Source organism: Notamacropus eugenii, chromosome 6 (assembly GCF_028372415.1).
Source record: "Notamacropus eugenii isolate mMacEug1 chromosome 6, mMacEug1.pri_v2, whole genome shotgun sequence".
Classification (NCBI taxonomy): domain Eukaryota; kingdom Metazoa; phylum Chordata; class Mammalia; order Diprotodontia; family Macropodidae; genus Notamacropus; species Notamacropus eugenii.
The window spans coordinates 295336235-295350063 of NC_092877.1; the positions used below are offsets into that span (position 1 = coordinate 295336235).

At 40.5% G+C, this 13829-nt stretch overlaps 1 long non-coding RNA gene across 1 annotated transcript; it reads left to right on the top strand.

Moving 5' to 3' along the window:
• The first annotated feature begins 1663 nt into the window (after window positions 1-1663).
• Window positions 1664-7950, top strand: LOC140509561 (uncharacterized). Its single transcript, XR_011968819.1, has 3 exons — window positions 1664-1922; window positions 6503-6622; window positions 7643-7950. It is a non-coding gene; the product is annotated as an uncharacterized lncRNA (long non-coding RNA).
• The last annotated feature ends 5879 nt before the right edge of the window (window positions 7951-13829 follow it).

The window sequence follows — 13829 nt, forward strand, 5'->3', positions numbered from 1 at the left end:
GGTAAAGATACCCACCTATGTTATTGTGTTCCTTTCTGGGTCTGTCAGTGTAGTTAAGGGAGCTTGGTCAATCCAGACTGTCTTGCATTGGCAACAGGATCAAGTTTCTTTGCTATTATTACCCCCAGTCTTCCTGTCTCCCCCCAATTCACTTGAATGGAAAAACTGATCAACCACCAGCTGACTCAGCCACCCCTGTATGAAAGCACAAGGTGGCAAGCACATTGGGTTCTTTGGCTAGAAATCTACTTGAATTAGCTAGCCAGAGTCCTAAGGGAACTTTTCATTCAGAACTCTGTATTATGAACTGATATGATCACAGTCATCATCATAATAGCTGAAATTTGTATAAATGTCATTTTCCAGAGCATCTCCACATTAACTTTTGTGTCATACTCCAAAGAGCTCTGTGAGGTGGGTAGGGTTATGTATTACCATCCATTTTGCTGATGGGGAACCTAGGGCACAAAAAGATTAAGTGATCTGCTGTGGGGGGAGGAGAGGACCAGTGGATAGAACACTGGATTTGAAGTCATGAAGACTCATCTTCCTGAGTTCAAATCTGGACTCAGACACTTACTGGCTGTGTGACCCTGGGCAAGTCTCCTAATCCTGTTTGCCTCAATTTCCTCATCTGTAAAATAAGTTGGAGAAGGAAATTGTAAACCACTCTAATATCTTTGCCAAGAAATCCCCAAATGGGGTCATGAAGAGTCAGACCCGACTGAACAACCACAGAGACAATGTCTTGGCAAGTGAGCTAAAGAAATTACTTTCATTCAATCAATCAACAAGAATGTATGAAGTTCCTACAATGGGTCAGGCACTAGACACTGAGTCACTAATACTGAAATGATTGAGTAGACTTTTTAAAATTTGATCTGTGATTTCATTGATGTAGGCAACTTTCCAGTAGAAAATTCTTTATACCAGTATTAAAGAATTGCCTGAGGTTAACTGATTTGCCCAAGGTCACACAACTTGTTTGTGTTAAAGGTGGAACTTGAGCCCAAGTCTTCCTGACTCAGGCCAGCTCTGAATTTACTACTCAATGGTGGCTCTTCAATAAATGTTTGCAGAGTGAAGGAATACTGTTCACCAGCAGCTAGGTGGCATAGTAGATAGAGTACTGGGCCTAAAGTCAGGAAGAGCTGAGTTCAAGCCTGACTCAAACATTTGCTAGCTGTGTGACCCTGATCGTTACTTTACTTCTCCATGGGGTGGTCAAGAAGGCATTCAAGTAGCGGGAATGGGTGTGAGTCTCTAGCAGGACCAGTAAGTGTAGACTGACAGGAGAGTGCCATGTTGGTACAGAGGATGGTAAGCCTGGAAAAAGAAGTTAGGCCCAATCTAGCTTTTTAGTTAGGATCTCTCACATAACAGGGACTTAACAAATGTTTGTTGAATTAAATTTTAGAGGGTCCTCAATGTGAGGTTAAGACAAGTTTGGGTTTATTATGGCAAGTAATGAGGCATCACTGAAGGTTTTTGAGTTGGGGGAGTTATAAGATCACAGTTATAAGATCCCATCTTTGTCATCTTCACTCATCTTGTCATCAAACTGGAAGGTGGAGACCATAGAGAAAGGGAGACAGGTTAGGTAGGTATCACAATGGTCCAGGGGTGAGGTCATCAGAGCCAGATAGTTGCCATGATAGCAGCTTACTGGGCATAGTGTCCATGGTTAAGAGACAATAACTGCTTCTGCTCTCCACCAACCCTCCCAATTTACAGGCTACTCCCTCTATTAGTGGCTATATCTGATTGTCCTTTGGGATGAGCCAGCCCTTTTCTTTAATCCCATAGAGAGGATTAAGATTGGATGCTGAATTTCTGTACGATGAAGAAAAGAACCCTAGTCATGAAGATTAGGCAGTCCTAAAGAGTAACACTCCATGACACCCAGAAGCTGAACAAAAAAGGTCAGGTGATTTGTACATATCATTTTCCATAGTATGCTACACTATGTAAGGCGTTCGTGGATAAGAGAATGGGGTAAAGGAAGGCCTAGCGTCAGGAGGGAGAGAAGCAAGGGATCCAGGTATTCTGGACAAAATGGAAGTAGAAGAAGGGAAGAAACATTTGTGGTTAAGCAGTCTAGGACAAGACAGATCAAGTGTCCTTCAGTAGAGGTCGGGTACTTAATAACTGCTCAAATTGACCTAATGCTTTGAGGTCTATAAAGCACTTGACATAGTATCTCTTGTTCCTTAGATTGAAGGTGCTGTCATTATTCTCATTTTACAGATGTGGAAATCAAGGCTGAGAAAAGTTAAGTGACTTGTCTCAGGCCACACAGGTAAATGTCTGAGGCAAGATATTAATTGTGACCTTATTGACTGCAAGACCCAGCGCTCTATCCGTTGTATACTTAATTTTAAGATATTTTCTCCCACCTTCTGGCCTTTGCACCAGATGTTCCCTAAGCCTGGGATGAACCCTCTCCTCACTGACACAGTGTAGAATCTCTAGTGTCCTTTGACATTTAACTCAAGGGTCACCCTTTACGTGAGGTCTTTCTGATTTCCGTTCTCATCCCAGCTCTACTACTCCCTCCCATCACCTTGGAGCAATTTTCTATTTATGTCACATCATATCTATTTTGTAATTTTCTGTCTATTTTGGCACATAATACATGCTTAATCAGAATCTAATAGACCAGTCCACAGGCATATCAGCTTAGAGCTGGAGAGGACTCTAGAGGATGTTCAATCAAATCCTTTCACATTGCATGGCTGACAAAACAAACCCAGAGATATGAAATGAAGAGACTTGTCCAAAGGTATCCCCAGTGCTTTAAACATAGTAGGCATTTCAATGCTTCTTGGACTGCACTGAATTGCTCACACAGGGAGCAAGCAGCAGAACTTAGGTGGATGGATGATGGAAGACAAGGCTGGATTTTCAGGAAAATGGTAGCAGCAGGTGAAAAAGTTTCCTTAGCCAGCAGAGCTTCAGGAAGCAGGACATTATGTAATATCTGGAGAGTGGGCTATTGTTAGTAACTAGAGGCTATCCCTCTGTGTGTTTACACAAGGTGTAAGGCTGAATAGCAAAATCCTTGCCTCCATCTCCTGCAATGGAGGACAGTAATGTGTTATCTTGTTGCCATGATCTGTGCATGTGTGTGTGTGTGTGTGAGAGAGAGAGAGAGACAGAGACAGAGACAGAGAGACAGAGAGAGACAAAGACAGAGGGACAGAGACAAAGAGACAGAGGGAGAAGGAGAGAGAGAGAGAGAGAGAGAGAGAGAGAGAGAGAGAGAGAGAGAGAGAGAGAGAGAGAGAGAGAGAGAGAAAGGAGCTCTAGAATATTGATTCAGCATCTGAATGATATTGCTCTGGGTCTCTCTGAGCCGATGTACAAAGTTTTCCCCAATCTGGAGATGGTGCTTCTCCTTGGTGAAGGCTGAGCTCTCAGTGGGGACATAGGAGGGTCATGACTCCTCCCTCCTCTCTGCCTAAGAAATATGCATCCAGAACAAGGGGATGCACAAACTCACAGAGGGAGGTCCTCTAGGTATTAGCATTGGCCCACTCTCCAGATGTTACAGAACGTCTTGCTTCCTTACAGAGTGTGTCTGCTGTGTCCATACAGGTTATGTATATAAGTGATGGCTTATGCCACCTTTTTCTATGATTATTACTGTGCCTTTGTACCTTTTTAAATATTTTGCAAAGAACTTCCCTGATTTTCCCCTGAACCCCCCCAACCCATGCCTGTAAATGGGTTTCTGTGAGTCGATTCCTCGCTGTTTCCTCTGACAGCTGCTCAGAAGCGGGCCATCCCAGATCTCTGCTTCACAGCCAGAGGGGTGTTTTCAAAAATTCCTCAAAGATTAGCAGCTTGCCCCCCCCCTTTTTATGATAGTGCAAGTACATTGTCTCATTGTGCATTGTGATTGTATACAGTTGGAGGCTTGATGAACAAAGAGCTTTCTAAGCTTTGGAGCTTTTCTCAGCCCAGCCTTTACATCCCACTAAGCCACATAAGCCTTTGCTCGCATCACTGTATTCTCCACAGTCCCTGTTTCTTACAGTAGAGGCATGTTCCATTGCGTTCATGCGCCATAATTTGTTTAGCCATTTCCTAGTTGATAGTTATCTACTTTGTTTCTAGTTACTAAAGTATTTTTTAAAGACCATGCGAGGCCCGGATTTCCTGGCTCCCATCTAACCTAACTAAGAACATTTTCATTGTCTTGGAAGCCCAAAGATACCACCATAGGATCGTACATTCAAAATCAGGGGGTAAGAGGTAGTATGGTGTAATGAAGAGAAAGGTGACCTTGGTGTCAGGATGGTTCAATTAAGTCCTGCCAATCACACCCAAGATTATAAATCACAGAACAGGTATCAGTCTACTTGGTAAAGAAAATCTCCTCGCTGAGAATTCCCTAAACCAATGAAATCATAGATCCAGTCAAAAAATTAAAATTAAAGAGGAAGAAATTAAAGTTATCTATAGTCATATGAAGAATGCTCTAAATCACTATTGATTAGAGAGATGCAAATCAAAACAACTCTGAGGTACCACATCACACCTATCAGATTGGCTATAATGACAAAACTGGAAGATGACAAATGTTGGAGAAGATGTGGGAGAGCTGGAACACTAATTCATGGTTGGTGGAGCTGTGAGCTGATCCAACCATTCTGGAGAGCAATTTGGAACTATGCCCAAAGAGCTACGAAAATGTGCCTCCCCTTTGATCCAGAAATATCGCTTCTAGGGCTGTATTCCAAAGAGATCATAAAAATGGGAAAAGGACCCACATGTACAAAAATATTTATACCAGCTCTTTTTTGGTGGCCAAAAACTGGAAATCAAGAGGATGCCCATCAATTGGGGAATGGCTAAATAATTTATGGTATATGAATGTAATAGAATACTATTGCGCTATAAGAAATGATGAACAGGAAGACTTCAGAGAGGCCTGGAAAGACTTACATGATCTGATGCTGAGTGAAAGGAGCAGAACCAGGAGAACAATGTACACAGTAACAACCACAGTGTGCAAGGACTGTTTCTGATAGACTTAGCCCTTCACAGCAATGCAAGGACCTAAAACATTTCCAAAGGACTCAATGCAAAATGCCATGCACATACAGAGAAAGAACTATGGAACTGCAATGCAGAATGAAGCAGACTATTTTTTCTTGTGTTATGTTTTGTTTTGGTTTGGTTTTTCTCAAGGTTTTTCCCATTCATTTTAATTCTTCTACTCAACATGACTAATGTGAAAATGTGTTTAATAAGAATGTATGTGTAAAACCCATATAAGATTGTGTGCTGTTTTAGGAAGGGAAGGGGGAGAGAACTGAAAACTTATGGAAGTGATTGTTGAAAACTGAAAACAAATAAATTAACAAAAAAAAGAAAAAATTAAATTGAGACGGGGATGGAAAGAATTGGAAGTAGGAATGATTTAAAAACAAAACTAAAACTACTAAGAGATTAGGAAGGAAATATCTAGGTTGTAAGGTAGACAAGGAAATAGTAGATAGGTAGATAGAGCATTTATTAAATGCTTACTGTGTTTCAGGAGGTGTTTGGAGTGTTCAAGGAGAACTAGCATCTCTGGCGTGATGACTTGCCAAACTTTTTCCAGGGCTACTTATCTACCTTTGACATCTGCCTTGTATTCAACTTTCATCTGTAGCTCCAAGAAGCTGTAGCATGTGCAGAGTTACCATCTGGACAGATAAACTAAACCATGTTGAGAACAACTAATGAGTTTCAAACATATTGGTGATTTAGAGGGGTGTCTACCCTAAGCATGTGAAGACTTCTCATGGCAAAATGGGCAGATGAGAACAATTTGTCACAACAGCCATGAAGGCAGTTGAAGCAGGCACTGTGGAGTGCTTAGAGTTTGGTCAGACATTGAAGATGCCAAGGTCATCCACTTTATCCCAGGCCATTACCAGTTGTCTTAACTTTTGTCCTGTCACTGGACTTTAATGTCTCTGGAGGAGAGAGTAAGGCTGATGACTTTATGCAGTTTTGGCTCACTTACATCCAAATCACACACAAGTCAAGACATCACCCTGTGATGTCATTGGTCCTCTTCAAAAATGAAGGGTAAACAACAATTGTGTTCTAGTCTGAGTCCTCTTGTGCTGTATCCTGGTGAGGGTCTCAGGACAATGACATAGAGAATTCAATCTAAACAATTATTCTCTCCCTCACCATATACTTTTACACTGTAGATTCTAGGAATCCATCTAGGACTCCATGGAGGGTCAACTCAATAAGGGCTTGGAGATGGTACCTTGTATGACACTGATATCTGCTGGAGAAGGATTCTGTGGAGGGCTAGACTGTATCACAGAGTGGGGTAGTGTTAACGCTGGATAGAAATAAGATGGGTAGTAAAGGGACAGACATTGTTATCAACTTAGACACTTGATTTTTTTTCCAAATTACAAACTAATTTTTGTCTACCAATAGCAAAATTTAGAAATCCATCGCCTAACCTTTTCTTATTTTGTTTTTAAAGCTGTTTCCTAAATGTCCCAGTCAGTAACAAGTTTCAGAAAAGGTCAAGGGAAAGGAGGTGTTCTTTTCTCGAGATACCCATCAGTTCAAGGCAGAAAGTCTTTTTTCAACCTATCATGAGGTTAGTCTGTTCTGGCAATGAAATATATTTCAGCTGCTCACAAAAAGAGCAGTTTAAGGACTTGGACTGAAAAAAAGCTTGGGGTGGGGAAAGTCTGCTCTTTTGGAGGGCAGAGAAGCATGGGCTCTTTGATTACAGCTGAGATTGGCGGTGGAACTGGACAGGTAACCATAATAAATGGGCCTGCCCTCTGGAACAGGGACCTGGCTAATCATCCTCTCCACTGCTGGTTGCCAGATGTGCTGGGTCCCGTAAAACTAGTGTTTCAAGGCCTCACCAGCTGATTGCTTGAGAATATCTAGAACATGTGGTTTTCATTATGGTTGTCATTGTGAAATGTACTAGAAATCTATGGATCTAAGAACGATCAGCTAAGTTCCTAAAATGAAAGTGAGAACATAGTGTCACACAAAAAGATTTCCAAGGGAAACCAGGCAACATTGGCTAATCCCATCAGGACTGAACTCAGCTCTCTCCATGACCTTTGATGGTGAAGTGGCATTTTAAAAAGCTGTGCTGATTCATTTACTTTCTTTCCTTTCACAAACTTGTAGTTAGAGCTTTTTAAAAGTATCATGCAGATTCATGTAATAACAAAAACAATAATAATGTTTATTTAACGCTTTATGTTCCAAGAACTGTGCTAAGCACTTTATAATTATCTCATTTGATCATCACAACAACCCTGGGAAGTAGGTATTATTATTATTGTCCCCATTTGACAAATGAGGAAACTGAGGCAGGTAATGTTACTTGCCTAGGGTCTTACAGCTAATAAGCATCTGAAACCAGATTTGAACTCAGGCCTCCCTGACTGAGGCCCAACTCTGTATTCATTGGGTCAACCTAGCTGCCCCTTAATGTAAATTAAGATACTTCCATATGTGAATATTGTTCCCCTGATATCTTTAGTCTGGTCACACTCCTCCAAATCTAGTGGCTCATGTTCAAGAAATAAGTCATAGATTTCAAGCCAGAAGAGATCTTTACGGTCATCTTAGCCAATGTTTCATTTTACAGATGAGGAAACTCAGGTCTGGAGAAATGAAGCCATTTGCCCAATTCAGGTGAAACACAATAGAGTAAGGATCTGAACCAAGATCTTCTGACCTCTCCATATCCATCATTCTCTTCAGCGTACTGTCCTCCCTCCCTCAAGTACCACAACTGCTTCAAAAGAGAAGATCAAACCAACCAGATCATGGAGTTGGAAGAGGTCTTCAACACCCCACACCAGATGTCAAACTCAAAGCTGAAATTCTGGCCCGTGTCTGCATCAGACACATGACGATACAGAAAGTACTGTTCATAAAGTTCTTTGAGAAAAAGATTCCCTAGCTATCTTTTTTTCTTTCTTTCCTTTTTTCTTTTTTAGAGGCTAAATCAGGGTTAAGTGATTTGCCCAGAGTCACACAGCTAATAAGTGTCTGAGGTCCTCCTGGCCAGGGTCCACCTAGACACCCTACTAGTTCTTTGACAGCACATTTCAGATATAGTATCTCTTGCAGTAACAGTGTTCTTTCTTATGTCTGACTTTAATCTGTCCTGCTCCAATTTAGGGCAACTAGGTGGAGAGGGAGAGGGAGAGGACAAGTTGAGTTACCCAAGTTGGGTAACTAGCTGGGTCCCCATTCAGGCAGCTTGGACTACTCATAGGTTGTGTTTGTCTTTTCAATTTCAAGATGACCATGACATCAGGGAAATGATGACATGACTTGCAGTTGACTTTGATTTGAGTGTGGGAAAGCTGTGCAAGGTCACCAGCCTCACTTTTTCCTCCAGAGCCATCTGAGTCCAATGGTCAGATATTCAGGAGGACAACTGGAAATTGCCCAGTGAGGTAAGGCTCATTCAGTGAATAGGCCTCTTTAAGAAGTGAGTCAAGGGATGGCCCCTTTTATGAAAAAAAAAATCGAACTGGGAGGGGACACAGTTGGAAGTTGCCCAGTTAACTTGGGGTTTCCTTCCTTCCTTCCTTCCTTCCTTCCTTCCTTCCTTCCTTCCTTCCTTCCTTCCTTCCTTCCTTCCTTCCTTCCTTCCTCCAACCCATTTCACTCTAAAGCTCATAGATTGGACAACAGATCCCTGCCCAAACTCTACTTAATGGCTGTTTTGGAGCCCTCCTGGCTCTGAGTGAATGTCGACAGTAATTGTTTCTCTTTTGACCAGTAACCCTGAGGGTCTTCCCCTCCCTCTTTGATTTCTTTTCTTTTTATCTAATTAAAGGAGCCATCACTTGACTCATTTCTTAAACAGACCTATGCATTGAATGAACCTTACCTCACTCAAAGTGAAAACCTGAAAAAGCCTTAGCCTAAAAGGGTCAGGGTCTCCCATTGCTTCCTGAGCCATCTCCAGTCATCCTGATGAATATGTGGCCACTGGACCCAGATGGCTTCAGAGGGGAAAGTGAAGCTGATGACTTTGCACAGCCCTTCCTCCCTCAAATCAAAGTCAACTGCAAGTCATGTCATCATTTCCCTGTCATGGTCCTCTCTGAAAACAAAGGATAAACACAGGGCAACTGGGTGGAGCAGTGCATAGAGCAACTCTCCTGGAGTCTGGAAGATCTGAGTTCAACTTTAGCCTCATTTAATCCTGTTTGCCTCAGTTTCCTCATCCGTAAAATGAGTTGGAAAAAGAAATGGCAAACCAGTCTAGCCTCTTTGCTAAGAAAACCCTCCAAAATGGGGCCATGAAGAGTTGATTATGACTGAGACTACTGAACAAAGACAAGGTCCAACATAAACCCATAATCTTTAATGGAGAAGACTTTGTCATAATCTTTCTTATCATAACATTAAGAGCTAGGAGGGGCTTAAAGGATTGTCTAGCCCAACTCCTTCCTTCTATATTTGAGGGAACTAAGCCCCCCAAAAAGGAAATAACTCATTCAAGATCATGCAGGTCTTCTGAATCCAAATCCTTGACTTGCATGTATGTCCCATTCTACTCATACACTTGAATTTGGGTAGTTAGGATTTATCCTGAGGGTACATTTGCGGGGCTAGGGGGTCACCCCCCAGAAAAGTTTATTTCCTTGTCTTTTGATATTGCATCCAATCCTTGGCCAAATACAGGGAAGAGAAAAGAAAAAAGGAGGGAAAATGAGAAGTGAAAAGAAAGGGTGGACTCATCAAATGGCAAGAACATTACAAATATATGCACTTTATGGGCCAATTAGCCCTCTACCTGTTCTCACTTCAAGATGATTGACCCTGATTTCAATTCTTTCCACATGTTAATCTAATTTATTTTTGACTACAGCTAATGCTAGAACCACAAATGTTTTCTTGCTCTGATAACATTTTTGCCTTCATTCAAGAGGACTATATCTCAGGGTTAAATCCATTACTCTGAACTTTGGAATGAAGTCCAACATCCAGTAAATACTCTGTTCCTCCCTATTGCCTCTTATTAGGACAGAAATCCATTCAGAGTAAATTGGAGAGAAGCCCCCAGGGGAAAAGGGAAGGGGGAGAGGAATTGACTCTTGGAAAATTTTGATGTAATCTTGGGGGATGTGGGTGTAACCCGGGAGTCCCTTACTGGAGAAAGTCATGTGTAGAATTTACTTAACCCCTTTATACCTATATCCCTCATTTCCCTCCCTAGTTTTCTATTTTCTCTATTTTTTTTTCCCTTTCATAGAATCACAGATTTAGAGTTTGAAGGAAACTTAGATGTCTTATCCAGTCTCCTTATTTTACAGTTTAGGAAATTAAAGACTCAGAAAAGTTAAATGACTTGCTCAGGGACACATAGCTAGTAGAGTATTTGAGGGAGGATTTGAACCTATCACATTTCACTACATAATCATCTCAGATTTTATGCCAAATTTTTGCAAAAAGTGAGGTGCGACCATTATGTGAAGTTTTAAAAAAATTGTGTCAGTATTATTTAAAAATCAATTATTACATGAATACATGACCTAAGCATAAAAGATAATACTATAAACAAATTAGGGGAGCAGGGAATAGTTTATCTGTCAGATTTATGGAGACTGGAGGAATTTGTGACCAAGCAAGAAATAGAGAACATTATGAAATGCAAAATGGATAATTTTGATTATATTAAATTGACAAATTTTTGCACAAAGTCAAGGCAACCAAGATTAGGAGGAAAGCAGAAAACTGGGAAATTATTTTTATAACTAGTGTCACTGATAAAGGCCTCATTTCTAAAATATATAAAGAACTGAGTCAAATTTACAAGAATACAAGTCATTCCCTAATTGATAAATGATGAAAGGATATGAACAAGCAGTTTTCAGAGGAGGAAATTAAATCTATCTATAGCCATTTGAAAAAGTGCTCTAAATCCCTATGGATTAGAGAGATACAACTCAAGACAACTCTGAGATACCACATCACCCCTATCAGATTGGCTAACATGACAAAACAGGAAAATGAGAAATGTTGGAGAAGATGTGGGAAAGCAGTAACACTAATTCCTTGTTAATGAAGCTGTGAGCTAATCCAACCATTCTGGAGAGCAATTTGGAACTATGCCCAAAGGGTTATGAAAATGCACATAACCTTTTGACCCAGCAATACTGCTTTTAGGGTTGTATCCCAAAGAGATCATAAAAATGGGAAAAGGTCCCACATGTACAAAAATATTTGGAGCAGCTCTTTTTGTGGTGGCCAAGAACTGGAAACTGGGGAATGGCTGAATAAGTTGTGGCATATGAATGTAATAGAATACTATTATGCTATAAGAAATGATGAGTAGGCAGACTTTGGGAAAACCTGAAAAGACTTATATGAACTGATGCTGAGTGAAAAGAGCAGAACCAGGAGAACATTGTACGCAGTAACACCTACACATAGTGACAGTGTGTGAGGACTGATTTTGATAGACTTAGCCATTCTCAGCAATGCAAGGACCTAAAACATTCCCAAAGGCCTCATGATGCAAAATGCCATCCACATCCAGAGAAAGAACTATGGAGTTAAAATGCAGAATGAAGCAGACTTTTCTTTCTTGTTATTTTTTGTTGTGTTTTGTTTTGTTTTTCTCATGTTATAATTACATGTTATTTTATATTTTATTATGGCATAATACGTGTTATATATGTTAAAGTTGTTATAATTCTTCTGCAACATGACTTCTGCAACTTCAACACATGTGTAAGTGTGTTTAACAGGAATGTATGTATAGAGACAATATAAGATTGCATGCTGTTTTGGTGAGGGAGGAGGAGAAAATTTAAAACTCATGAAAGTGAATGTTGAAAACTGAAAACAAATAAATTGATAAATTTGAGGGGATGTGAGAACCTCCCAAAAAATCATTTATTACTAAACTGGCTTTCTTGCAAGATTAGGATGCATGGAATACTTATGAATATGCCTTAAAATTGGGAAGATGCAAGTCTTACCACATGACATGACTTACTCATGGCAGTTCACCTGTCCACGCACTCCCCTTTTGCCTAAGGCTCTTCATTGGGTTGATATCCCATACCATTAGTATCGTTAGCACTGCAGCACTCTAAAAAAATCCCACAAAAGTAGACTTTGGGAGACATAGTGACAATGCATGTAGGATCACAAATCTCGAGAGATAAATGTGTATCCATATGCCACTGGTGAATATATGGCTGCTCTGTTTACCTTTAAGCAACATGAGGAACAGAATTACACTAGGCAATGATTACTCACTAAAAGGTTATAAACCAATTTTTAGACTTAAAAAGAAAACCAAGGTACAATGATTATGCAGCGAAATAAATCAACTTTTCTATGTCTGTCCTTTCCAAGCACATCACTCTAGATACTATGCCACTCTGTCTCTTCTCCTGCCCATTTCTTTTTCTATCCCATTTTCTTCTTTTTTTACTTTCAATGACAAACTTTCTTTTGAATGTTTTGGACAAGACATGAGCTGTATGTAAACAACCTGTAGGCTTTTGCAATAATTATAAAAATGACAACAACACTAACAGCGCATCCACCCTCCACAAAGCCCTGAGCTTAGCGCTTGGGACATAGTAATAACGTGATATTATGGATATAATATATATTTATATGTAAACGAATGTGAATGCTCGTTCCATCCCTAACTAGCATATAGGACTTGAAGGCTTCCAAAGAGCTCTCCAAATAGCTCCTTTTATCTTTATAACAACCCTGGGAGGCGGATGATTATCATTGCCACTTTGTCAGACTCTTTGTGACCCTATTTGGGGTTTTCTTGGCAAAGAGATTGGAATGGTTTGCTATTTCCTTCTCCAGCTCATTTTGCAGATGGGGAAAATAAGGCAAACAGGATTAAGTGACTTGCCCAGAGTCACACAGTAAGTGTCTGAGGCTGGATTTGAACTCACAAAAGTGAGTCTTCTTGACTTTAGACCCAGCACTCTGTCCACTTTACTACTTAGCTGCCTTTTTCCTATTTTATGTAAGAGAAAACTGAGGCAGACAGAGGTTCAGTGACTTGCTCAGGGTCACACAGCTAGTAAGTCTTTGAAGATAGATCTGAACTCATGTCCAGAGTTTGAACTCCAGGTCCAGGGTTCTCTCCACTTTGTGTGCTAGGTACCTCAACAATTCTGTGTAACCTGCAACTTCCAGAATAAACCCAAGAAAACCCAATCACAGAGGGCTGGGTGGGAGAAGAAATTACCTTGTTCTTATTGAAATCTATAAGAAAATTCTTGTTTTACTACCTATACATTCTCTCTCCCTCTGTCTCTGTCTGTCTCTCTCTATGTCTGTCTCTGTCTTTTCTCTCTCCTTCTTCTGTTTCTGTCTCTCTCCATGTGTCTTTGTCTCTATCTCTGTCCCTGTCTGTCCCTCTTCTTCTCCCTCTTTCCCTTTCTCCCTATTTTTCTTTTCTCTCTTTCTTTTGCTTTCTCTCTTTCTGTTTCTAAGTATACATGTATATATAAACATATACACACTTTACCCAGCCCTTTTTCTACAAAAGATGTCCTTACTGAATCCAATTGTCCCTCCACACTGTGGCTGTATCCCTAGCCCTGAGCTCAAAATTTTAACGCAGACATGAGGCAGACAAGCAACCTGGCCTTAGACTAGAATCAGTACCCACACACTAGCAAACATGGAGATCCTTGTCTTGGCTGATCACCTCCTCTCTGTTCTGAAATCTTCATTATTTGGTCCCAAAAGGAGGTGACAGAACTGCTCAGACTCTGTGCTCACTTTTTTTTTTGAAATTTTAAATTAATTAATTAAATTTT